The sequence below is a fragment of the Electrophorus electricus genome, chromosome 10 (genome assembly GCF_041902795.1).
Source record: "Electrophorus electricus isolate QZ-2024a chromosome 10, ASM4190279v1, whole genome shotgun sequence".
NCBI lineage: Eukaryota > Metazoa > Chordata > Actinopteri > Gymnotiformes > Gymnotidae > Electrophorus > Electrophorus electricus.
Window position 1 is genome coordinate 4,422,186 of NC_137506.1, and position 25,343 is coordinate 4,447,528.

At 35.4% G+C, this 25,343-nt stretch overlaps 1 long non-coding RNA gene across 2 annotated transcripts; it reads right to left on the reverse strand.

The window, feature by feature from the left end:
• Positions 1-6,665: 6,665 nt before the first annotated feature.
• LOC113583670 (uncharacterized) lies at positions 6,666-25,292 on the reverse strand. 2 transcript variants are annotated; one of them, XR_014125486.1, is made up of 5 exons: positions 25,154-25,292; positions 12,737-12,853; positions 10,614-10,693; positions 9,655-9,708; positions 6,666-8,933 (listed from the first exon to the last, which is right to left on the reverse strand). It is a non-coding gene; the product is annotated as an uncharacterized LOC113583670 (long non-coding RNA). The 2 variants fall into 2 exon arrangements; XR_003411324.2 differs by lacking the exon at positions 10,614-10,693.
• Positions 25,293-25,343: the final 51 nt, after the last annotated feature.

Genomic DNA, 25,343 nt, shown 5'->3' on the forward strand with positions numbered 1-25,343 from the left:
TTTACATGATTTTTTTCTTACTAATCTTTCCTCTTCAGTGCACTTTTGAATGAAGGGTCCAGATTCTCATTTCAGAGAATCCTTCGCCAATGCCTACAAAAGGCATCAAATCAAACTGTGCAAACTGTTTGATCTTTTCCATTTCATTTCAAAGGCACAGCAGAACAATCAGGCAATATACTTCTGTTATCTCCCTGCCCTCTATAACTCTCACCATTCATCAGGACCAAGTAAACAGCTCTAGTATTCATAATCAGCGCAAAAGATATTATTAATCTTTCATCAAAATTGCTCTTTTAATTCCCTCAGTAGTAAGCAGTATCTGTCATTCCTTCAATGTGGGTGAAATGTAGATTATCTATAAAATATTTAGAGTGCATTTGCCTCCTTTTCTGTGCTGGTCTGAAATGTTGGCTGCACTTCTCACGTGGCTCTTTGAGGCCATCTGGAGAGCTGGCTCATGTGGGAGAGATCCAGTGAGACTCTCTCTCACGAGTCACCCAGCCTGCCCAGATGATGGCGACCCGAGAGATTCGGTGTCGCTCTGCATGGTGGGATCAGACAGCTCACAGGGACACGAGGGGAAACAAAGAGGCCCCCAACTCTCGCCAGATCAATCCCTCGACATCAAAAGACCTGACAAGAACACAGTGTCTATCAAAAAGTGCATCACGCACAGCTTACTTTTTGTTGGCCAACCCTAGTTAAGAGCTTTGACTTGAGCACCGCCCCTGCATTAATATTTGTGAGTTGGTGCATGTATGTGCATGTGCATGTATGTGCATGTGCATGTGTGTGTGTGTGCATGTGTGTGTGTGTACAAGTACGCATAGCATTGTTCAATGATCATTTAATTATGTTTGTCTGGTGAAGCTAATATACCTCATTCTGTGAAAGTGATCTGATGCTGCTTTGGGTCATTGCAAACCTGCTTTAGGGGAAATCTATCTGCAAAAAAGATCATGGAATTAGACCAAACCCAACGTGATTAGTTTAAAAGGTAAAATTCTACTATGTACTAAATATCTCTTTTCAGGCAAGCTGTATTATAAAAAGCACAATGCACCACACCTGGCGAAATAGATAAATGCTACACAGTAGCAAGTAAACAGTGTTAGGAAAAGTACAATTGCACAAACTTTATATATATATATATATATATATATATATATATATATATATATATATATATAAAACCATACCTTTATCTAAATTTGTCTATCACAAGGTCAATTTGTCTATCACAACTGAGCCTGTGATGGTCATTTGAGATTACGTGGGTGTAGCCTCTAGTCCAGAATCATATTTACAGGATTTCTTCTATCCTCTACTTTGACTTTGAGGGTATTCATTCAAGGTTATTAAAGTTAATTAGGCAGACCCTGATATACAGTACATACATCTACATATAAAATCACTTTGCTTGTACTGTAGTAAGTGAATTAGAGATATTCAAGATTGCAGTGAAGTACGCAAGGTTACCAGTGAAACAGGATGTTTCGGACAAAGGTCTTTCACTACAATTTTGAAAATGTATATAGAAAACTATACATGTACTGTATGTTGATCACATATCTTTTTTTACAGTACTAAAAACAGTCACTCATCAAAACAGAAATGATACTATGTGATGCAGCACATTATGTTTTTATTCCTGACCATTTAAAATCATATTTACTAGAATGTTTATGTAGTAAATCATTCTGTGATAATGTCACATAAACGTTATATTACATATTACATGTAGGCAAAAGAAAGAAAGTGTGCCTTCCTCTATCTACATAGCATATACAATAAGTTCTGTATGGGTAGAAGAATGCTTTTATTTTGGGCATTGTGTGGCCATACTGTATGTGTATTTCTTTATTTCCTTTGACCATAGCACAATCATGCTCATGGAAATAACAATGAACACAGCAAGTATATTCTTACATATAGTGTATTTAAATGAATAATGAACACAGCAAGCATGTTCTTATGTATAGTGTCTCTAATTGGTCAATGAACACAAGTATTTTGTTTATGTTTAGTGTCTCTAAATGACCAATTAATACAAGTATGTTCTTAAGTTTAGTGTCTTTAAATCTGTGTATGTTCATAAATGTGATAAGTGGACTTGTTCTCAATTGGAGTAGCTACAATCAGACCTGTGTTTCTAAAGATGTTTCATATTTTTTTCTGTGTCTTGGATCTTCCAAATAAACAGCTGATTTTTGGTTTTATTGTGTTAGGTTGGAAAGAGGGATGTAACAAGAGGACTGGGAAGCTGGATAGAGCCTGCATAAGAGTGCAAGCAATAAAACATAGAAAGACATTTTACACCACAGGCTTTACTACACCAACCAAATCCAATGAACTGTAAATGTAATCCCAATAAAATAAAAAATAAATAAATAAATAAATAAAATAAATAAATAAATAAATATATATATATATATATATATATATATATATATATATATATATATATATATATATATATATAAAATATGTGAGCAATCACACAGTAAAAATTCTCAGTACTTTCAACCAAAAATATGTTTAATGCAATAACAAACAGTAGTAGGACATGTTTAATGTAACAGACATATACTGATTGACTCTTGAAAATGCACTGTATGATTCCATGGAAGCAATTGGCCTGAGCAGAGTGGTGGAATCTTTGCAAACAGCACATTCCCAGCTGTTTGTATCTTTAATGTGCAAAAGTAGACATGAAAATGACCAGAAATTGACATGACATGAAAATGACTGAAAATGACCAAAAAAAGTATAAATTATTTATCAAAGATAATGCAATAATTTGTGGTTCTACAAATACATTATGCATAGTGCCATGGCTCCAACTGAAGCTTTACTACCTTAAATCTAGCTTAAATTTAGCTGGGAACCTTCAATCAGAAGGTAGTGATGGTCTTTTTCACATTAAAAAAAATAACATCAGAGATATATCATATTTTCATCTTTTCCCAAAAAACTGCCTAACATTTTCTGTTATATTGCAGGTTCCTGATCTAAAATAGTTTAGTATGTTAAAAATTATGGTTATTCTTATTGTTAATAATTCTTTTTGTTAATAAATGTACTGGTAACTGTTGGACTTTGTTTTTATCATTTTGTGTTAGAGAGCCTGTTTTTCTTCTTTCTCTATGTCAATTTGTATTAGGGGATGACATATCCCATGACATATCTTCTTGGTCTGGCTAAGAAACATACATAAACATGAACACAACAAAACACACACACACACACACACACACACACACACACACACACACACACACAAACATAACAACACACAAACACACGAACATAACCACGCCTGCATGTGTGCACACGCAAGTGCACACACAAACACTCACACACAACAGAGACCTAATGACCTGCCAGTTCTGGCACTTTTGTTCTGTGTGCTCATGGGCGATGACAGTGAGACCACATAAACTAAATGCACCTGGGTCTCACTAGTCCTGCTTCCTCACCATGATCTCATGCTGTGCTTCACTATTAGAGGGAATGATAAAGACAGCCAGAGAAGACTTGAGTCTTGTCCTGGATTTTGTAAATCAGTTTAGATCAGTTTTCCTCCCACTTAGTTTCACTTTCATGATTCATGCTTTAAAAGAGTAACCTGGCAAACGTGTGAAAAATGACATGGATAGGACATAGATGTAAGTTTACTTTATTTAGATGTAGCATATTTAAGTATAGCGTAGTCATTTGTGAATATCCGTATGCATGTGTTTGTCAGGAGTGGAGGCAGGGAGTGATCTGGGTCTTTGTTCCTATTATGTTTTGTTTTACATTGGAAATTACACACAGTGTTATTGTTATACAGTATTTGTGTGACATTACTCATAAAAATTAATAATTAATTTAAAAAACAGAAATAAAGTGACCAAATAAATACAGTTAAAATATCTGAATGTAACAAATCTACAACAATTAAAAATGTTTGTGACTTCTTGAAAATGTTCATTGCATTCTTGACAAGAATTCTTGTCAAGAAAACCTTTTAAAAATATGGTTAGACTTATCTTTTGTAGCTTATTAAAATCAAAATAGATTTTAGAATAAAACATCAACTTTCCCCTGTGGCCTTGGTAAGATTCATTCTATTATTATTTTTCCTTCCATCTTTGTTGCAAGGTACACATGAAATGTTTATGCTTGAAATGGTGGAAAAATGACCTTCCTAATCTAAGGCCATTTTATGATAATTAGATAATGTTTTCAGATAGGATTCATATGTGTGCATTAAGGCTCAGAGGCCTGAACAATGACTGCAAAGTACTGGGCAGAAGAAGCAAACCCTTAACAGGACTTAGCCAAATTAAGAGCGAAAGCACAAGTGCCCCCTTTCTGTGTCTTTGTAATAAGACTTTTAAAAGCAGCTCAAACTGTTTTGGGCCTCTAATGGATTTTTTATTTCTCTAAAACATGCATAATAATTAAGTTCTACCTAATTAATTATAGATTCAGCATTTTCTTTCATGTGATTTTTTTTTTTCTATCTGAGCTCAAAGCCTGTCCATAACAGCATGTCTTTGTTAAGATCTTTGTACCAATGACATGCAAGGTTTTTTCTGCCGTTTATATAAAGGCAGTTTGCCATAGCCTTCCCAAGGCCTTCCTCTGCGTAATCACTCTTCAGCCATTTTCTGGTCTTTTTTTGTAAGGATACATGGGCTCTTCTACCTCAAGGCAAGCGTTAATCAACAGAACACAAATATGTTCCTATTTATGTTTGTTTCTTTGCTCTTTTTAGAGATATAATCTCTTTAGTAGAATTTCCCTGCTTATTTCCCTGGTTTAAAAATCCATTTTTATATGTTTTTCAAGTGTTTTTTCCATGTTCACCAAACCACTGAAGAAAGGCAAATTTGGCACCAAAGAACATTTCCTTAGGTCAGGGTTCATCGATAGTCTAATGAGAATGGCTGCTGCCAAGTCAAGGTCAAATCAGAGGTCAATGTTTGTTGGTATTACTATTAGCATTTTGTGTATGGTTTGAAGGTGTTAATATGTGTTAACGCATGCTGTAATACAAAATGTTCTCTTGCAATATTCAAACCATTAATTATTATACTTACTGTGTGTAAGCAATTGATCAGTGAGAACAAAATATGTTGTAATTTAAAAGAAAAGTAATATTCATGTCTTCTGTAACCACTTTTTATGAGTTTTTACTTTTTTACATTATGAATATTTTAATATTATATGAATATCTTTTTTTCTTCAACACTGTTTTTCATTTTGCACCAAAAAGATATTTGTATAATGAGCAGCCTCCAATTAAGAGGCCATACTGGACCTCATCCTCCACTGTCTGAACTGGATATGAGGGCTCTTGGCATAGAAGGCCATTCCAGATTCCTACCCAAGAAGCAGCTGCTAATGTTCTCCTAACATATGCCCCAGGGTAAGAGGAGACATACAGAAGGATACTGAAGTTTTGACCCCTGATGTGTGGCCAAGGCAGAAGATTTAGAAAGAAAAAAGGCTTTTCAGTTCTGTTCAACAGGCCAAGCAGCAAGTTATTTCGTACAGATGGCCTTGAAATACATTTCCAAAGTGGTTCTTTTCGAGCAATATTTAAAATGTTTGCATATATATATATATATATATATATATATATATATATATATATATATATATATATATATATATATATATATATATAGAGAGAGAGAGAGAGAGAGAGAGAGAGAGAGAGAGAGAGAGAGAGCACCATTGAAATACTGTTTAGTAACCATTAGCAATAATTTTAATAAACATAGAAAGAAAGTTTTACAAGGATCTGAGCCTATATATCTAATAAGAAAACTATAACAAAGAAAAAGCACTATTTAGAAAGCTACACGATACCTCTATAAAACCTTCTTAATAATTGACTTATACGTAAATATGCTCATTCATTATGTTAATGTCAAGTTATCATAACAACTATGTCAAGTGACAGAATTTTGGTGACCTTAGGATTTGTCATGACATTTTTGTGGGGTGAAATTATATGACATTATGAGAATTGACTTTGCAACTCAACGATTGGTATGTCAGGGTGACATGCTAGGGATATGGCAGAGCTTGACAAGTAAGACTGATGGTAAAATTGATCAAAAGTGAGGACTTCAAAAGCGTTCCATGATTCCTTTTTGTTAGCATTAGTTACTAAGCTGCACGTCCCTAGGCTTTGTGGTTATGAAACCTAAACCAGTTGATAACTTTTGTTATCGAGTGCTTCAGAGTAATATATTTTTGTTTTTTTCTAATTCCAAGTTTTTAATTCTCCAGATATAGTGTAAAAGTCATGTAGTGCCGCAATTGTAAAATTTCCACACAGCAGCAAGACATCCTTTTTAAGCACTACACACTTCATCATTGGCATGTTTGTAGAGGTTCTTTTCCACTTTGAGAATATTAAACTCTGTTTTCATGTATCATTTATTGCATGCTATGTATTTTGCTTTTAATTGTCATAGTATAAAATGTTCATCCCTGTCAACTCACTTTACTTGAGGGCTAGAGAAAATAAACATATGGCATATGGCATAAGAACTCATAAAAATAGAAAAATAGAAAATAACAAAAATAATCCTAGATTTCTTTTTAGTACAATTGCACATCAATCTAGGAATAAAACTGACACCAATGCTCAGATTACAACATCACACAGTAGTAATGAGTTCATGAATTTCTTTAATGAGAAAATGAAGCACATTGAATATTAACATGACATCAGGCAGTTACTCTAGAAAATGACTCTAGAACCCTTTACACCTATCCAAGAGCCAGAACTTGTGCTCAAAATCCTCCACGTGCTTATTAGATTCACTGCTCACACACATTCTTAAGGAAATCCTACCTGATGTAATTAAACCTTTAATAAATTTAATAAACTCCTCCTTGAACCTTAGCCATGTTCTTAAATACTTCAAATTAGCAGTAATCAGACCCCTTATCAAAAAATCTAACCACAACACGTCAGATGTCAAACTACAGGCTGATCTCAATCCTTCCATTTATTTCAAAGATCCTACAAAAAGCTGTATCTCAGCAGAAAAGATCATATCTGAATCAAAACCAGATACATGAAGTCTTTCAGTCAGTGTTTAGGCCTCATCATAGTATAGAGCCAGCACTGATACTCAGCTATATGTCTTGGCCAAACCACAGGACATATATCATCTTAATATTATTGAGGAATGCACAAAGGACATCAGACACTGGTTGTTGATGAACTTCCTATCACTTATTCCTGACAAAACAAAGGTGCTTCTATTTGTCAAGGGACGCTCCCTCCCACGAGTCACATGGTATGGCCTGCCGCGTGCAGGGGGTTCACCTTGTTTGTGGCCACGCCTTTTGTGATTACGCGCACTTGCTCGGGGTTCAATGTCATGTCTATTTAAATCTCTGCTAGTGTATGTATGGTGTTGGTCATTGTTAGTCTGCTGTTATATTAAACATGTATGTAGTCCTTGTTAAGTGCTATTGTATAGTGTGTTGTGTTAATTATGGAAGTCATGTCTTTTGTTAATATTGTGTAGGAGTGCCACCAGTGTTGTTTGTCTTTTGCTAATAAATGTTTCACCTTATCGAGGGAGTCTGTGCGTCCCATCGGCACTCGGGCCAGCATACATTACACTATTAGGCCCAGAGACAGCTAGGTCCTCACTCTCTAATTACTCAATGAACCTGAATGGGCTCCCAATCACATATTAGAGATCTTGAAGATATTATGGATCCCAGTGTCTCATTTGAAGCTCATGTAAACATGAGGACCGCCTTTCTCTACCTTAGGAACATTTCAAAGATTAGGAACATGCTCTACTCAAATGATGCAGAAAAGCTAGTCCATGTATTTATTACTTCAAGATTGGACTACTATAATACCTTACTGTCTGGCTGTACCATTAAGTGCCTAAACAAGCTCCATCTAGTTCAAAATGCAGCAGCTAGAGTTCTTACTAGAACTAGAAATTTTGATCACATCACTCCTATTTAGCTACTTTACACTGGCTCCCAGTAAAATTTCATATTGATTATAAAGTACTTCTAATAACCTACAAAGTACTGAATGGTCTTGCTCCACAGTACCTTAGAGAACTCTTAGTGCATTATGATCCACCATATCTGCTTAGATCAAAAGGAGACACAGTCTCCATATTTAAAGCTAGGCTGAAAATCTATCTGTTCAGTCAAGCATTTTATTAACTACTTCCCATCTTAGGTAAAGGTGTAGATCTGGGGGTCCATGGGCATTGGGAGTTATGGTAAACTGGGATGTTATGATGCTGTAACTTATGTCACTCAAGTTTGTTGACTGAGAGCGGTGGAGTGCTGATGATCCACAGTGCCCTCATGCCTGTGTTTCCTTCTGGCTCTATTCTTTTAGCTGTGCTGCCATAGCTAGATCTCCCGGAGTCCATCTTTGTACATTATAGTTCTCTAGTTTGTACACCCTTGTACCTGGACATGCCTAATAATTTAGTCTCTCCTTCTGAGGAGGTACACCTACCCCTGATATCATGATGTTGAGCCCCAACCCGTCTCAGCTGCCATGACAACTCCCCCCACCCCCTGATGTCCCCTGCTGTAGCCCACCACACCTCCACCCCAGCCAACTACTCTGTTGTCTTTAATGGACATTCTCTTGCAGGATGGGGACAAGACTAGGACCTCTAAAAAATTCGATTACACATTAATTGCTTATTTTTTCATGTTTTTATGATTTGATTGATTTTTCTCTTAAAATTGTTATCATTGTGGTGATTGTTGTCATCTAGAGGAGGATCCCTCCCCCCTCTTGAGTCTTGGTTCCTCTCAAGGTTTCTTCACCATGGTCTAGGGAATTTTTCCTTGCCACTGTCACCCTTGGCTTGCTTACTGGGGGCTTGGACTTGGACATTTGTAAAGCTGCTTTGTGACATCTGTTGCATAAATATATAATAAAAACATTAAAAAAAAAGAAAAACTCAAGTTTTTGTAAAAAAATACACAATACTGTCATTACTGTCATAATACTGTCATTACAGTCTCATGGCATTTTTTAAACAAAAGGAATTTTAGTTATAATAATCTAATCTCTCTTTAATTAAAAAAAAGGTTATACAGGTTTAGTGTTATACACATTTTTTAAAAGGAAACATATGCTCATTTTCAGTGCTCATACTTTTATTTTTAGAATCTACTAGAAAAGATTTACATGTTTCAATATTCCAAAAACATAATTTTTCTCATACTATACATCTCTTTTCAACCCCCATTTAAAACACTCTGTTAGAGCTACTGTGTATTTAAACCCCTCCCCAGGAACCCAGTATCATATCTGATCTCTGCTTAGTTCGGATTCACCCTGACATACCAAACAATTGCTGAGCTGCAAAGTGAGTTGTCATAAAGTTCCATATCATTTCAGTATCTCAGTATTGGCATGTTATGAGACTTAAGTAACTTAAGTAAGAGTTTTTAAAAGGAGGAGGCGAGGGGGTGGATTATGAGATGAATAGCACTATGTAAAGTAGTTTAATGTTGAAACATGCCAGTTAGGCAATCATACAAGAAATCACAGGGTCAATGGTAAAAAGACAAAAAATAGTTGCTCATTGTAACACACGCCTGTAAGAAGTCTGGGATCGCCCCTATACTCACCCTAGTTGAAGCCAGACAGAAGATTGGCATGGTTAGCTCTAAAGGAATATGCAGCTGCAAACAAAAAACACACACAAAGCACTATGACAGCAAAGAAGCTATTATTAGCTTCTTCTTTTTTTTAACTTGTCTATGTTTAAACTTCACAAGCCTATAACGCATTGTTGCATATTAACTACGATGAGCGATGGGATAGTAGACCTGTAGTTTATCACAGTTTTAAGGATTTATTTGTTTTACATTTATCTTGAGGATGGCTGTGCATCAAGTCAAGTTGCATGTTATATAAATAGGATTTGTGTTGAAAATTTTGACATTTTTAAACAAGTTAGTTGCTCTTTGCCCAAAATACAGCATTTTGAGATAATCTTGAGACTTAATTAATATACAGTATGTTAAACTTTGACCTTAATTCTCCTAAAAAGACATGGACTTGCACTCTCTCTCTCTGTGTGTGTGTGTGTGTGTGTGTGTGTGTGTGTGTGTGTGTGTGTGTGTGTGTGTCTGCCTGCCTGCCTGTTTGTCTGGCTTATGTAGGGTGAAAGGTTAATATAAGACACGTATGTGCACTTTCATACTTTACCTTTCAGTCACCCACTCACAGCAAGCTCATGAGCCAATTAAAATGCAGAAAAGAAAATATGTGTGGTCACTAGTTATCCTACTCCTTTTCATTTCTATTAACCCCTGGGATTGGTGGGATTTTATTGTGACTCTTTGCATTACTACAGTGAAGGAAAATCAGAATTTTGATTATGGTTTATGAAAAAAATATGAAACACTGGATTATATGAAACATTGTATCAAACTTTGATGGGCTCATGTAAAATCTCCCCTGTGAAAGAAATGCAGTTTTATAAGAAGTTTGTCAGAATAAATTGTAACATATAAAAAGGTATAGTAAAGTATTAGACTGGTCAGCAACTTATCTATTTCACCTGAAAAGTGCATCAACATACTTTGCAGAGGAATGTACAGTTCTTCTAGCATATGATATCCAGATTAATTTGTTATGTAGCACATACTTCTGTGCTTGAACCTACAAAACAAATTACAAAAATATCCTTTAATCAATTTCAGTTATTGTCATGGATGTTCCTCTGCTGACAGCATGTTAACATGATTATTTGTTGTATATATATTTAAAAGAAAGAAAGAAAGAAAGAAAGAAAGAAAGAGAGAGAGAGAACAAAAGCATGGCTTTTCCTCCCACTATTATACACCTTTTACAAAAGCATCTACTCTGCTCCTCGATAATAAACCCTCTTAAATTTTTCCTGTGCTTTAACAAGAAGGGGGGGGGGCAATCAAGTGTTCATTTTAATGAGTTAGCCGTGATTAATGGTTGTGAAAGATACTTTAAACCACTCCAACTATCCAACCTCACACAAAACAAGGCAGCTGTCTGAAACAAAAAGAACATCTGGTACATGTAGTTCACATACATTAAGTGTTGTGCAGGTTTCATAGGCCTTTAAAGGGTAATTAACACTTTTTGGAATAATCCATTTACTTTATTGACATTTTGGCTTTGATGAAGACTCTTTGCATCAACATACATTTTTCAGTCAATTGGGAACACTATGGTTTGTTCAGAATTGTTTAATCCAATATTAATTTAAGGAGGATGGCATATTCACACACAGACACACACACATACTGTACGTATGCGTTTGCGTGTGTGAGTGTGTTTGTGGGTGTGTGTAAAGAAGATTTCAGGCAGTAACTGCAATTTACTGTGGTTAAAGTTGTAGACACGGTAGTACAAGATGTTTGCAGAATATTTTAAACAGGTCCTTCATAAGATGTGTGCATATAGGAAAGATGTGTGCATATATCTATAGAAATTTCTTTTGAGGTGAGAAGCATTTCCTGAGCCAAGCCATCCAGTGATGTTGGTTTAGCACATTTTGCTATATGTTTGTATATTACATGACAATATGTGTATATAAATTAGTTTAAACAATTGGAAATACTTGTTATTATATCAGATTAAAGCATGTGGCTGCTAGACTAGGCAAGTCCATTATGCCATTCATACCTAATTAATTTCAACATCCTTTTTGTCTGGTTTTCTCTACCACTTGTGGTCAAAACAACACACTTACCCAATCAGGTGTCAGCTCTATGATGCATCTCAGATGAAGTACACCTATAGTTGTATACTTTCAGTGCAAATAGTTTAGCTTTGAAATGTGTTGAGGTAGCACACAACCTTGTCACTTGTATGAACTCTCTCTCTCTTTCTCACTCACTCACACATACACACACACACACACACACACACACACATTCTTAGGGAAATGACCTCTACCTCCCAGACCCTTTCTACATGGTCCATATGGACTGACAGGCCATATGATATACAGGATGTTGTCGTTTATGTAACATCTCACACTTGTGTCCAGACAAGGTGTACGGTGCCCTCCGCTCATGTCTAACAGTGATTTATAGCAGTAATGGCCACATTTCCCTCTGGGAGGATATTGTAAGACTTTATTAAGGATGCACATTTATGACTTGGATTGCGAATATAAACATGCCTGTGACAGCATAGATTAGATGTGAAAACATGTACAGTTCCTTAGATGAAGGGAAACCTTTAATAGAATTTACTAGGAAAAGTAAAATCATGTAGGTATCTCAATTCCAGTCAATATGAGTGTTTCAGTAATGCCTGTAAACATCACATTCTGATGCTAAAGTAGAAAAGAGTGCAATCTGAATCATTCGATTTCCTTTGGCATGATCATGTTTGCAAGACAGTACAATGCCTTAATTTCCAATTGGGTACTTTAAAAACAATAGAATAAATTTGCAGCGTGCATTAGAGAATTTCCTCCTGTCTACCCAAAGAGTAGTGTCTGTTCTATTGTTTTAATGCAGTAGAAACAGGATCATCAAAGCCAGTAAGGAATAATATGATGCATGCTCTTCATATAGATAATGGTAAGAAGAAGAAACATCCAAGCTTTTTTAGTCTGTTTACATTCTAATCTTACAAGTAGGCATTGTCTTCGATCATAAGGAACCACAAGACAGAAAGAAGGTTTGAGAGAGTGGTGGCTGAAAGGATGCCCACCTGTTGTTGGGGTTTCTCCAAAAGGAGCAGTTTGAGGGAGAGGATTGGTTCCTTGGAGAGGCTGGAGCTCATGGATAATGCATCAGTCTCAGATGATGGAGGTCATATGGTCAAACACTGTTAATGGACAGAGCAACACATAACCAGAACAACATGTAACCAAACACGTGACCAAAACAATAGCTGAAACAGACCTCATTTCTCCCGCCTCTCTTCTTCTCTCTGACATATATTATCATATTCTCAAATATCTCTCAACCATACTAATCAGTTCACCACTGACAGTTTCATTACCCCACTGTGTGTCTATGTAAATATAATGGAAGTGTAAAGTAAAGAAGTCCATCTTCACTGCAATGAACATATGAAAATCTCTGGTGATATTTTTAATATGAGAGGTCCATGCAGATCCCTTTCCCAAACTTTCGCAAACACCTGTATCACAGTATAATTACAAGCAAATCAATATAATTATAATGGATACAATCCATTTGTGTGTGTGCATGTGTGCATGTGTGTTTGTGTGTGTGTGTGTGTGTGTGTGTGTGTGTGTTACAGTCAAACAAACAAGCATATAAACAAATCAGAAAGGACCAAGAGAGGTCAAGCTGTCTGGACGCATCGGCATTCATGGACACCACTAAGGTAAATCAAGCGTGGGCCATTTTAAACCCTAATTGCCAGGTACATCTCCACAGAAATAAGTGTTTATGGGTAATCATTGGCAGGTGGGGTACTTAATATGGTAAATGAGTAGCCAAAACAGATCGTCTCCATTTTTGCCAAGCCATAAAAAATGACCCACAACAAATCCTGCCTGTTCAGAGTAAAACTTGATAAATGCATGGAGATGAATAAATCCAAAGTCCCTCACTGTGACTGCTACCGAGGAGAAGAATGACTGTAAGGTAACTGGTTCGAATGGTGACTGGTTTGAATGATTACTAGTTTGAATGGTGAAAGGTTTCAGTGGTAACTGGTTTGAGTGGTTTTAAAAAAAACTATTTGATGATGCACTCGAAGATATTTGTCTTGAAGATTAAAGCATGATTATCATCTTGTAACGATTGTCCTGCTAAAGTCTCAACAAATGTAGATCATGTTTGTTTACTTTTTCAGAATTGTGGATGAGATGACCGTCGATTAAGTATTTAATATGTAAAAAAGAAATTAAAATTATTTCCATACAACTTTCATCTTTGATTACCAAAATCCTATAAATCTCAAATAAAGGATATCTATCCATCACAAACACAATATCCCTATTTTTTTTCTTTTGTATCATACACATGCAACAGCAGAATTAAATACAGCCTGGAGAAGAGAATCTAACCGTCACCAGTAGGCATCATCATGCTAGCCAGCACTCTGTCCTGAGACCAGCCTAGTCTGGCCCTCTGCCTTGCTCTGCTCACCACTCTTAGTGTTCACTCAAACATAACAATAATCCTGATCGTAATGGAGATGTTTTCCAACAAACACTCCTCTGCCACATCAAAATATAAAGAGGTGAGGGTGATAGTGGAGTTTCAGTTTCTAAAAAATTCCACAAAAATAAGCTATTTTATAAAAGTCACAGGTTTGTCAGTAATCCGTAAAACAAAATGTGAAGTCTCTTTTCCTGCAAATGCTTCTCCTTCTATTTCTCTTTCTAATTATACAAATGATGATACTGCAGTAATTGTATCTTAAAGTACAGTACATCTGTACTTATATAAGTAATTAGCACTTACATAATAATGATATATTTTCCTTCGATACATATGAAGTTCAGCTCAAATGAGCATAGTGTAACTGTGACTAGTGATGACCGTCATACTTTTTACATACTTTTACTGTTATGTCAGCATAGAGTGTTTGTTGCAGACTAAATACTTTATTATTAGCTGTTTTTTCTTTGCTCTGGGTCTTTGTCCTACTTTCTTCATGTGTTATGTTACAGCTACACAATATCTTTCATATCAGATATAAGTCACATTGGATTTGGTGATAATTTTGTGATTAGTACAGTTTCTGGGAATATTCTGGGCTTCTACCCAAGGTCACTTACTAGACATTTTATATTTCATTATATTTACATTGCAATTTAGGCAACCGTTCAGTCAGACCTGCTAGTTAGCTAGCTAGGTTAGATATCCTATGTTGCCTAGCTAACAACTGTATGTGGTCGAAAGAAATATCAGTATATAAAATCAATAACAATCCTTAATTTTTATACCTTTGAAACCTTTATAATCTTTATAATCTTAACATGGGTCATGCAGTCCTGCACGCCATAAATTCAGTTTAGCTGCTGCATTTATTTTTCTGCAGCTTATAGTTAAGCTAAGTAGATAGTTAACCATTTTTTCTTAAAATTTCATCAATATCAGACTTTTCTTTCATATTAATAATGCACATTAGGAGAGGGCAACAATTTCACACACAGAAATGTGAGCCTTAAAGAAAAGGATATATTACAAGCTATATGTAATTTGAGTCCCATACCTGTGCCTGTTCGCTGTTCATTATGTTGGTCTACTGTCCAGTTGTGTAATATACTGAAGCAAAGCGGCAGCACTCAGTGATCATCATTAGGGATTTCACACAGTGATCATATTTAGGGATTTCACCAACCCTTACACACTTGACAGGTTCTGGCAAAACGTGCAAAATGTAAAAAGTATTTTAAAATGTAACAGGAGGAATGAATATAATGGAATAAAGTACATTTTTGACTCCACAAATGTACTCGAGTAAAAGTATAAAGTACCCTCTTTTAAAACAACTCTTAAAAGTACAATTTGTTCAAAACGTTATTTAAGTAAATGTAACTAAGTAAAGGTAGCTACCCACCTTTGTGCAGTAACTTTTTTTGTTGCTTTTAAATAAATGTATACCTTAACATGTCACGCTATGTTTTCATACTAAATAGACAAAGGGATAATATTGACAGACAATATTTATGCAAATGATCCTTTTTGGTAGACATATTCCATATTTCATTTTGCAAATTAAAATATCCAAATGGATCCAATGATTGTCATTTTATTCAGGAAAAATTGCAGATACATGTGAACCTGACACTTTCATCAAAGCTGGGACCAACACAATTGTAGAGAAACCTTTGCCAAAGAATCTCTATTTCTGAGGCATTTTTAGTCAGTATGTTTCTTTTTCTTTCCATTCCAAGTAAAACATGGACATAAAGACACATATAACACACATAAATGCATCCACACACACAAGTGTGCATGCACACACACACACACACACACACACATTATATATATATATATATATATATATATATATATATATATATATATATATATATATATATATATATATATAAAAACACACATGCACACAAAACCAAATGGGTGATTCCCTCCTTGAACTGGTTGAGCCCTCTGTATAAGTCAGTGGAGGAAGTGGAGGCAGATAGGATTGTTCACTTAAAATGCTGCTTCAGTCCAATGCACCGGCATCTGAAGGTCTCTATTCAAGCTGGATGCCACTGGGGCAGCAGGGGTCTGGGTGGGACCCTGCAGGCACTGAGGCATACGGCCAGGCCAGTCCTCTGGTCTCTGCCAGCTCGCCTCAAACCCTGACCTACCGGCCAGACTCGACAGGGGAGTGTGAGGCAGCACAGGCAATTTACTCTCAGCAGCTCATTCATTCAAAAAGCTTATCACGAGCAGGACTAACAACTGTGTGCAGTTATGTGTTAAGACCTCTGCAATAAAAATAAAAATAAAACAGTCACAGGGACACACAGGAAATGAATTAAAGAGACAGTAAAGTTTAAGAAGTACAATCAGTTGGATTCAGGCCTTTTTTTCCACACCCATTTAAACAGAATTAAAGGCGTGTGGGTCACATAATTTGGGTTTTATTTACATAAAATTAATGCTTTTTGTACAACTTACAAGTCATTTATTTCAATCTATTTAATTCATACCTTTTAAAGCTATGACATGAACGTACATGCTTTTCACACACTTTCTCTCACTCTCTCTGTTTCCTATTGATTTACTTTATTGTATTTGTTACTCTATTTATGTAGCATCTTTATTTCACACAATGTTGCTTTACAAAGGATGTAAAAAAACAAAACAAAAAACAAACAAACCAAAAACAGGTAAGCAGACTAAAAGAGAAGAAAGAGAAAATATTGCATAGAGAGGGAAAAATGGTAGCCAAGTGTTAGCCAAGGATATCTTAGCTTAGCAGTTTGGTATTACATTGTAACCTAATTTGGCTTTCGTTGTTTATGTTTCTCAAGAATGTTTTCAGTACCCTTACTGAAATTATCTAGGTCAGGTCAGATATCTGGCACACAGATAACACAGATCTGGTTCATTAGTAGCAAAAACAATTACATTGCCATTGTTATTTTTTTGGGAAAGTGCTTTAGGTATATATGGTCTCAAACACCTTGCATGGTTTTTACTTATCATTTTGAACCATTCTTTCCTGTTTGCTCCTATACCTGTATTCCTTTGACCCCACCTGACTGAACTTGGTATGAAACTAGCTCTTCATAATAGTTCCATATCACAATATCATACTCACACATTCAGACCTATGTTTTCTCTGTCTTGTAAATGAGTCCATGTCACATTGTCACATTGAGAGGCATGCGTAATATGGTCCCTTAAACACTGCCCACTTTCACCACCTCATCCTTTTTCCTGAAGACCTCCAAGACCCTTCTCAAGCATAAGAGCTTTTAGCTAGCCTGCGCTAATGTGTGGAATAATAGCTACCCCCTGAATCTTGATGGCCCCCCGAAAGCTGCCTGAATTTGTACACAACAGCAACTACAGCACAGTATTAGCCTCTTTTTTTCTATCTATTCTTGTGTGCTTCCAAACGTAATCTTATCTTATTATATCTCTTCCCTCCTATCCGCTTTCCCTCCTGCGACCTTTCTATCATATGATTAGTGAGATGGAGGATATTATCTCCTCACAGATATGATGGAATATTATGAAATGAGAATACTATTACAATTATGTTGTGCTTTGCAATTACAGAAAAAACTTATCATATCAGCAGAAAGCTTTTAAGTGAATTGTTACATCAAGCGCTGTATCTTTCAGCTGGAATGTGTTAACATCTTCCTGAAACATGCACAATACTCAGTATTAAGACTGCATAAAAGGCAAGAAAATCTGATGATGTTTTACAACAGATTAAACTATCATTTCTTTTGGAGATTAGGTGCATCAAAGTTCTTTAGGACAATATATTGTTTAGTGACTCTGATTTGGTATTTGTGCAACAGATTAAACTATAATTACTTTAGGAGCTAGGCATTAGGTGCATCAAAGACTTTTCCGACAATATATTGTCTAGTGAGTATGATTTCATATTTGTTCAGTTTCTTTTTTTAGACTTTGTATGTGCATATGTTTGTTATCTATGATCATTAGTTACATGTAAAATTATAACATTTAGCTCCCTTAATGTCATTTTTATCCACTTCACAAGATGATGTTCACACAGTATTATAACCTACTGATAGCATGTGTGTTCAGGTAATCCTCTCACTGTCAAGCTCCAGGACATATCTCTAATCCACTAGTCACATTAAAACCCTGTTTTCCCTTTGTTAATAGTTGTTATTTGATTTTAGACTTGAATCACTAATGTAGTTGGGAAATAAGCTTTGTCCATTTGAATAAATATATGTTTGGAAGATGACATGCTTATACCTGAGGGTAGCACAGGCTGGCTACGGTGAGATATGTATGAATCTGCCTAAGATGAGATATTCCAGAGGAATGTCTTATCCATAATGATTCAAATGTACAGTAAACATACTGTATATAGGAATTCACTTTCATTTTTATCCTTGTATCCCCCATAAATTCAACATATATTTAATTTTTTTCTGATTTGCTGTATAAAGTGAGTGGATTGGAATGCTTACTTGTTCAGCTGTATCAGGTGTACTGGAAATAATAATATGCATAATACTTCATAATTACAAGCCCTAATAAATAGCAACTATCTAATAGTTTGTTTTATGGGCATTAAATAACCACTATAATTTAAAAGGTTAAACACTTTTGTAATGCAATAGTTTACAAAGGATATTTTTGCCAGCTATTCATACAGATGAAAATCAGATGCACAGAAATGTTCTCCTCACTATGTTATCCAAGTATTAATGTTTGCTTTTATAAAATTTCAACCAAGCACTCTCAGTATCTTGTGTGGATGTGAATTTTTTTAAAGCCTACTTGTCTATTTTTCAAGCCTACCAGTCTAGCTATAGACTAAATAGTTAAATGTTAACAATGTAATAAGACCACATTGCAGCGTTTATAAAATGTTTTCATATGAGCTGCACACTGCGCCAATCCTTTTAGAGTGTAAATGTTTAAAATTACAATCATAGCAAAATGATAGCAAATGATAACATTAAAGTTTAAATGAAATTGTTACATTTAGTAATATGTATAAATCAATCACATAATTATTAACAATCATTATCATTAGATAATGATTTTGTGGATACTTATTGTGGCCAGTCATTATAAAGTATTACCAAAAGAAATAATAAATACTCAGTTGATATTACAGTACAGTTAGACCTTAGGTGCTGCAAAAATGTATGCTCTTTGGAATTACCTGGTTGTTTGTGTAAAATGACACTTTATATATGACCTTATCATTTAAGTCAGAAAGAGAAAAAAGGTTTATTTAACAAACAGCATATGACATTTACAATTTTAAATTATCAAATGATTTAAATAATCAAGGCCACTATTAATTTAGTGATTAATATTATGGCCTTTATTGACAGTAACTTTGCATAGCTACTGAGCAGACCTGCACAGCATATATGCAAAACTATTTCAGTTTCTGCATAATTATGAGGTGTCTTGCTTCAGATCATGTCACAGGATTTCAGTGAGATTGAGGTCAGGTCTCTGACTTCTAAAATACAGAATTTCTTCTATTTGAGACACAGTTGTTGATGTGTCTCTGTGTTTTAGTTTACTGTCATGCTGCATGACCCAACCACTTTCTAGATCACTGGCTATGTGTTATAGAATTTTCTCATGCAACTTATTAATTTATTGATTGCTCAATGATTGCAAGCCGTGCAGTCCTCTGTTTTATAAGATTTGTGTTTCTACATGTAATGTTATGTACATTTACAACAAATGTCAACTTTCCACTGAAGAATTCTTAAGCAATGATGGAGAACATCTAGGTTGTCTATAGCAAAGAGAGACATGGTTTTCTGTGGTAAGCTGTCATTTAATATCAATCCCATTCAGTGTTTATTCTTATGGTGCATTCATTATTACATGTTTTCTCAAGTGTAAGCAATGCATATTCTGGGTTTCTACAGCATGCTCGTGATCGTTGTAAGATGCCCACTCTTAATCCGAATAGCAATGCTACTAAATACTTGTCTTAGAACTGATGGAGGTCTTGGAATTTCTTTCTATAGCCCATATTGGTTGTACTGCCATTTTGATTTGACCACACTGTACTTTTCTGTACATATTGCAACAAAAAAACTATTGTTCAAACCCATAGCTAATTTGCTTGGAACACCTTATTAAATTGACTCTTTTTCAATATACAATAAACAGCAGAATACAGTATGAAAAATGTACACAGCACAATAAAACTAAAATTTCAAGTGAGATATCAAGTGCAGATGTTAGTTAATTAGGTGTTAGTTCTTGAATATGGTGGTCATGGTGGTAGTGTTCTGATACTGCATTCCTGCCTGCCAACCCCAAAGGTGAGAACGGTTTGTGGCTAAAATGGTTCAATCCCAAAGTGTGGCTCACATTCTGTTGTGGTGGGGACTGAGATATATCTGGTCACTGATAGGTAGCTCAGGTCCATTGAGGCCAGGTTGAGATATATCTGGTCAAAAATAGGTAGCTCATGCCCAATGATCAGCGGTTAACACTTCTGTGGTCTTCCTGCAGTGCACTGTGGCTCCCTCATGCTACGCTGTAGTGCTGCTGGTCAGTAAATGCTCAGTGGAGTATTTACAGTAGGGTTTGTTAAGGGTCATCTTGTTCATTCCCTGCTTCCAAAGAAATAAAGATGCTGTTGAACTTTAGAGAGGATGGCAGAAGTGCTTTCTAACCAACTCAACCACTCAAAGATCTGGAGATGTAGGAATATTGTTGACAGGTTCATTTGGAACCCTGTATATGGTGATGAAAGTATGCCTCCCTTTGAACGTCCACCTCTGTTTTGTCAATTTTGCTGACGATTTTGCTGATGCTGATACCTTGTTTCTCTATACAGTAACAATATCGCTGGAGTTAAAATAATTATGGTCTTAAGCAAAGTTGATGACACACATTCATGCTTTAAGACTGTTTTGAGGATCATAGGGCCTCTTTCCTATCCTCACACTTTGGGGTCAGGTCCAGAATCCCGCTGCAGATGGAGTTGTTAAGGCCTGATCTATTGAATTTCACCATCAATTTGCCCAGCACAACCTTATATAAGGCTGAGCTGAAAACTACAAATAACATCCTGCCATAGACATTGTCCAGGTTCTCATGGGTTGTGAGATTAGAAACAATATCATCCACTGACTTCTTATTGTTGTAAGGAATTCAGGGAATGTGGAACAATACTGTTCATTTGTCTTAGCATCAATTTGTATGTGCACTTCAGGTAAATATTACAAGGCAGTAGTCATGCAGACATGACACCTCAGATGTTTTAAGCAGTGGTGTAATGAAGATTCACTTGAACTACATTGGGTTGGCATGATCTGGCATGCAGAAGATTATACTGAAGTCTCCCAGGAGAGGATACTTATATTGAATAACCTGGCTGCCTTGTGTAGCTTCACTTTTTCAAAAAGTTCTCCACCACTCCTACTCCGACAGTTGCAGTATAAACCCCAGACTCAATGAATGTTTGGTATAAAAAACAATTCGAATGTACTAAAAAGGATAATATTTCCTGCCAAAAAACAATTTCCATTCACATACTTCACATATATGCAGCATGCATTATGTTTATCTGTCTGGAGAAGTGGTTAGACCCCCCCCCCCCCCCAAAAAAAAAAAACATTCAGGTTATCCCCACAACAATCAATGTCTCTCTCTCTCACACACACACACACACACACACACACTCTTAATGTCATGATGATATATGATATGAATAGTCAGTAACCATGGTGAGACTCAATGAATGTTTGGTATAAAAAAACAATTCGAATGTACTAAAAAGGATAATATTTCCTGACAAAAAACAATTTCCATTCACATACTTCACATATATGCAGCATGCATTATGTTTATCTGTCTGGAGAAGTGGTTAGCCCCCCCCCCCCCCCCCCAAAAAAAAAAAACATTCAGGTTATCCCCACAACAATCAATGTCTCTCTCTCTCTCTCTCTCTCTCTCTCTCTCTCTCTCTCTCTCTCTCACACACACACACACACACACACACTTAATGTCATGATGATATATGATATGAATAATCAGTAACCATGGTGTACACTACAGATTTTTGTCTATAATAAGTTTAGAGTTTTCATTATTTTAGTTACTCAGTTACTTATTATAGCATTATATGTTATAAATATTTTGACCTCCAACCTGCATCTAACAACTAAAAACTTTATGAATGTTATCAGGTTCACTTCACATATCTTGGCATATCTCAGTCATAAGGGTGCATAACCTTATGTTTCTTCATAACCTCATATTTCACATTCTGTCAGGTGGCAGAACAGACTGAATCTGAGGTGAGGGAATTCTTCACTGCCAGCAGTGCATCATACACTGCACAGTACTTTAACAAGGGAAGGGAGGTTATCTGTATGATCGTTGCATTGCAGCACATGATAATATCTTATTAGTGATTAGTGCTTAATGATTTTATGTAATGCTTATGAGTGGATATTAATTTATTATGGCTTCATAAAATAATATCTGCATGTTTAACTTTTTGTATATTTGAACATAGATACAGTGATAAACTTAATCTATAGAGTAAGAGTTGATAACTGCCAACTGCACAACTAGATCTCATACAGCATGCTCAGAAGAGGACGTCTCTGCATTTCTTTTTGTTATCATAAATAAGTGTTTTGCCCAGGGATCCGTAATGATTCTATTCCAAAGTGTTTCTCATGCTGCTGCTGTTTTTGTTCTTCTTGTTAATCTACTTTCAAATATCAACACTGATAATGACACCTGTCAGTTATACACCACTGAAATATTCTGTGACTGAGATAATGTAGTTATTTACTAGATTTATACCTGCTGCACAGCAAAATCTGTATCTGAGTGGGCAGGTAGGTGCTGAAACTGATACAAGTAAGAAAAGTGACTATGAAGTGTTTTGCAGTACTATCGTGATTTTTGTTTTAAATCATTTATCTAAGTTCGTAGTCTAAAAGGGTTAGAAAAAACTTTAAAAAAAACAAAAAAAATTTTGACAATAGATGTTTCTCGTTTTCCGTAATTTGTGAACGTTTTTGACATAATTTCCCCTTTTTGACATAAAATGAATATTATCTAAAGTAGTCTTTGTAACAGATGTGAAAGGTGAACGCAGTGTTGTTGCGCTTAAAAGATCGGTCGGTTTCGCTTGGGTAGAAGTTAAGTGTGACCTGTCATGTAGATAAATGATTTGGCATTACTTAAATTAACAGAGTGTTGTATATTCTTTCCGCTATATTCCTCTGTAGCCTATTTGCGTACCAAGGACGCCTTAGGTGAAAGATGCCGGTGTAGCTAGCAAACGTGGGGGAAAAAATCATGACTCCAAAACCCACGTAAGAAAAAGGCGAATAAATGTTCAACTTACACAGACAAAACTATCTGAATCAGAATAAAAGCTATAAATGATTAAATGCTTTAATAATAATAATAATAATAATAATAATAATAATAATAATAACAATAATAATAATAATGGGTGCTGGTTGTTGAAACGTGATAACTGTAAAAGAAAAATAAGAGTGGAACTCGTAGAAATAACAAATGGTAAGTTTGTTTGCATGTTTAATCAACCAAATCCAAATTCAAAGCTTTGTAAAAGGCAGCGTGAACTGGTGCTGTTAACATTAATCTCATTAACTGGTCAAATAGTTGCCAGTAATCTGGTATTAAATAGAGTCAAATAAGATACTATAGTAGGCTTTTGTTGTCCAAAAGTTTAAACGATCATATGCACCGTGTATAGCATCAGATTTGTTTGGGTTTTTTTCTCAAAGCGGCAACACGTTTAATGTACACAATAAACACCATGTTCCGAGAAAATTATCGCCATGTAAAAAGTCCACATTTTAAAAATCTTGTTGTGGACATTATTGACAAATTCAAGAAGTCTAAATGTAGAGCGAAAGGACTAAAAATGTTGTAAATTTTAAAACCAGGAAAAATAAATACACACACACACACACACACACACACACACACACATATATATATATATATATATATATATATATATATATATATATATATATATATATATATATATAGAGAGAGAGAGAGAGAGAGAGAGAGAGAGAGAGAGAGAGAGAGAGAGAGAAAGAGGCTAGTTCACACAAAAAAACTTGGTTCAGAGCTTTCTAAAATCTGCTTTCAAACCATGGCAAAATGACATAACATTTGATTAGCTTTGAATGGCTTTTTCAAAATGATCTGTCAAAAATTATTTTGTGACTGAAAAGTCTATATTATTAAATTACATAAATAGATAAATTAAGATATTCGATTTATACTTTTTGACATGCAGTACGAAACAGCCTACAAAATATTATTTCAGAGTCATATAAAAGTTTCAATATTCAGGTCATCATTTCACTCAGAAAAATGTCTGGTGAAAAAAAAGTGCAAACTACATCAATTTTACTTTTTCAACTTTGTGACTGAAAATTATTGTGTACTGAAAAAATGTGTCATGGTGTTTACATTTTAATGTAGCTTATGTTCTTTCAGGTGGTGGTCTGTTCGTCTATTTTATCTAGGTGATCTCCTCGGCATTATCCAGACATTTCATAGCCCGACAGTAGCCAGTGCATGTGCGTAGGAACAGACGTTGCTGTCAATTCCTGTACGGACCATAAATAAGTTTTTAAAGATCATGAATAATTCTTCTTTATCAAACGTTTAATGGTGGTTGACTACGTGATATGCTTATTAGTGTGGTTTTATTAATACATTTATAAATTGGGGGATTTTAACGAGCTAGCTATGTGCATAAAAATCCTCCGTAGTAAACATTTTCGTTTCCTTTTTAAAATTCGACACTATCCCTAAACATGTCTCTTTTAATGCATATAATGGAGAAATGCACCACGAAAAAATAGACTTCTTTCAGATTAGATATCAGAAGTAAGCCCGGGCGTTTCTGGACATAATATCAACAGTGGACTAGTTCAAAATCCAAGTAATGTACTTGAATTACCCCTTATCGCGCGCTGTCCGGTGCGTTTTGTTGATTGGGCGTCTTCATCTACATCGGTGAAGTTCAGTGTTTTGTATTCCTCTAAATCCAGCGGACTATTCTTATTGGTAGGTGAAAACGTTACATCACAATGATTATGACGCGCCGTCTTCCTGTTTCCTTCAGTTGAGTCTTAAAGTGAATCTTGTTG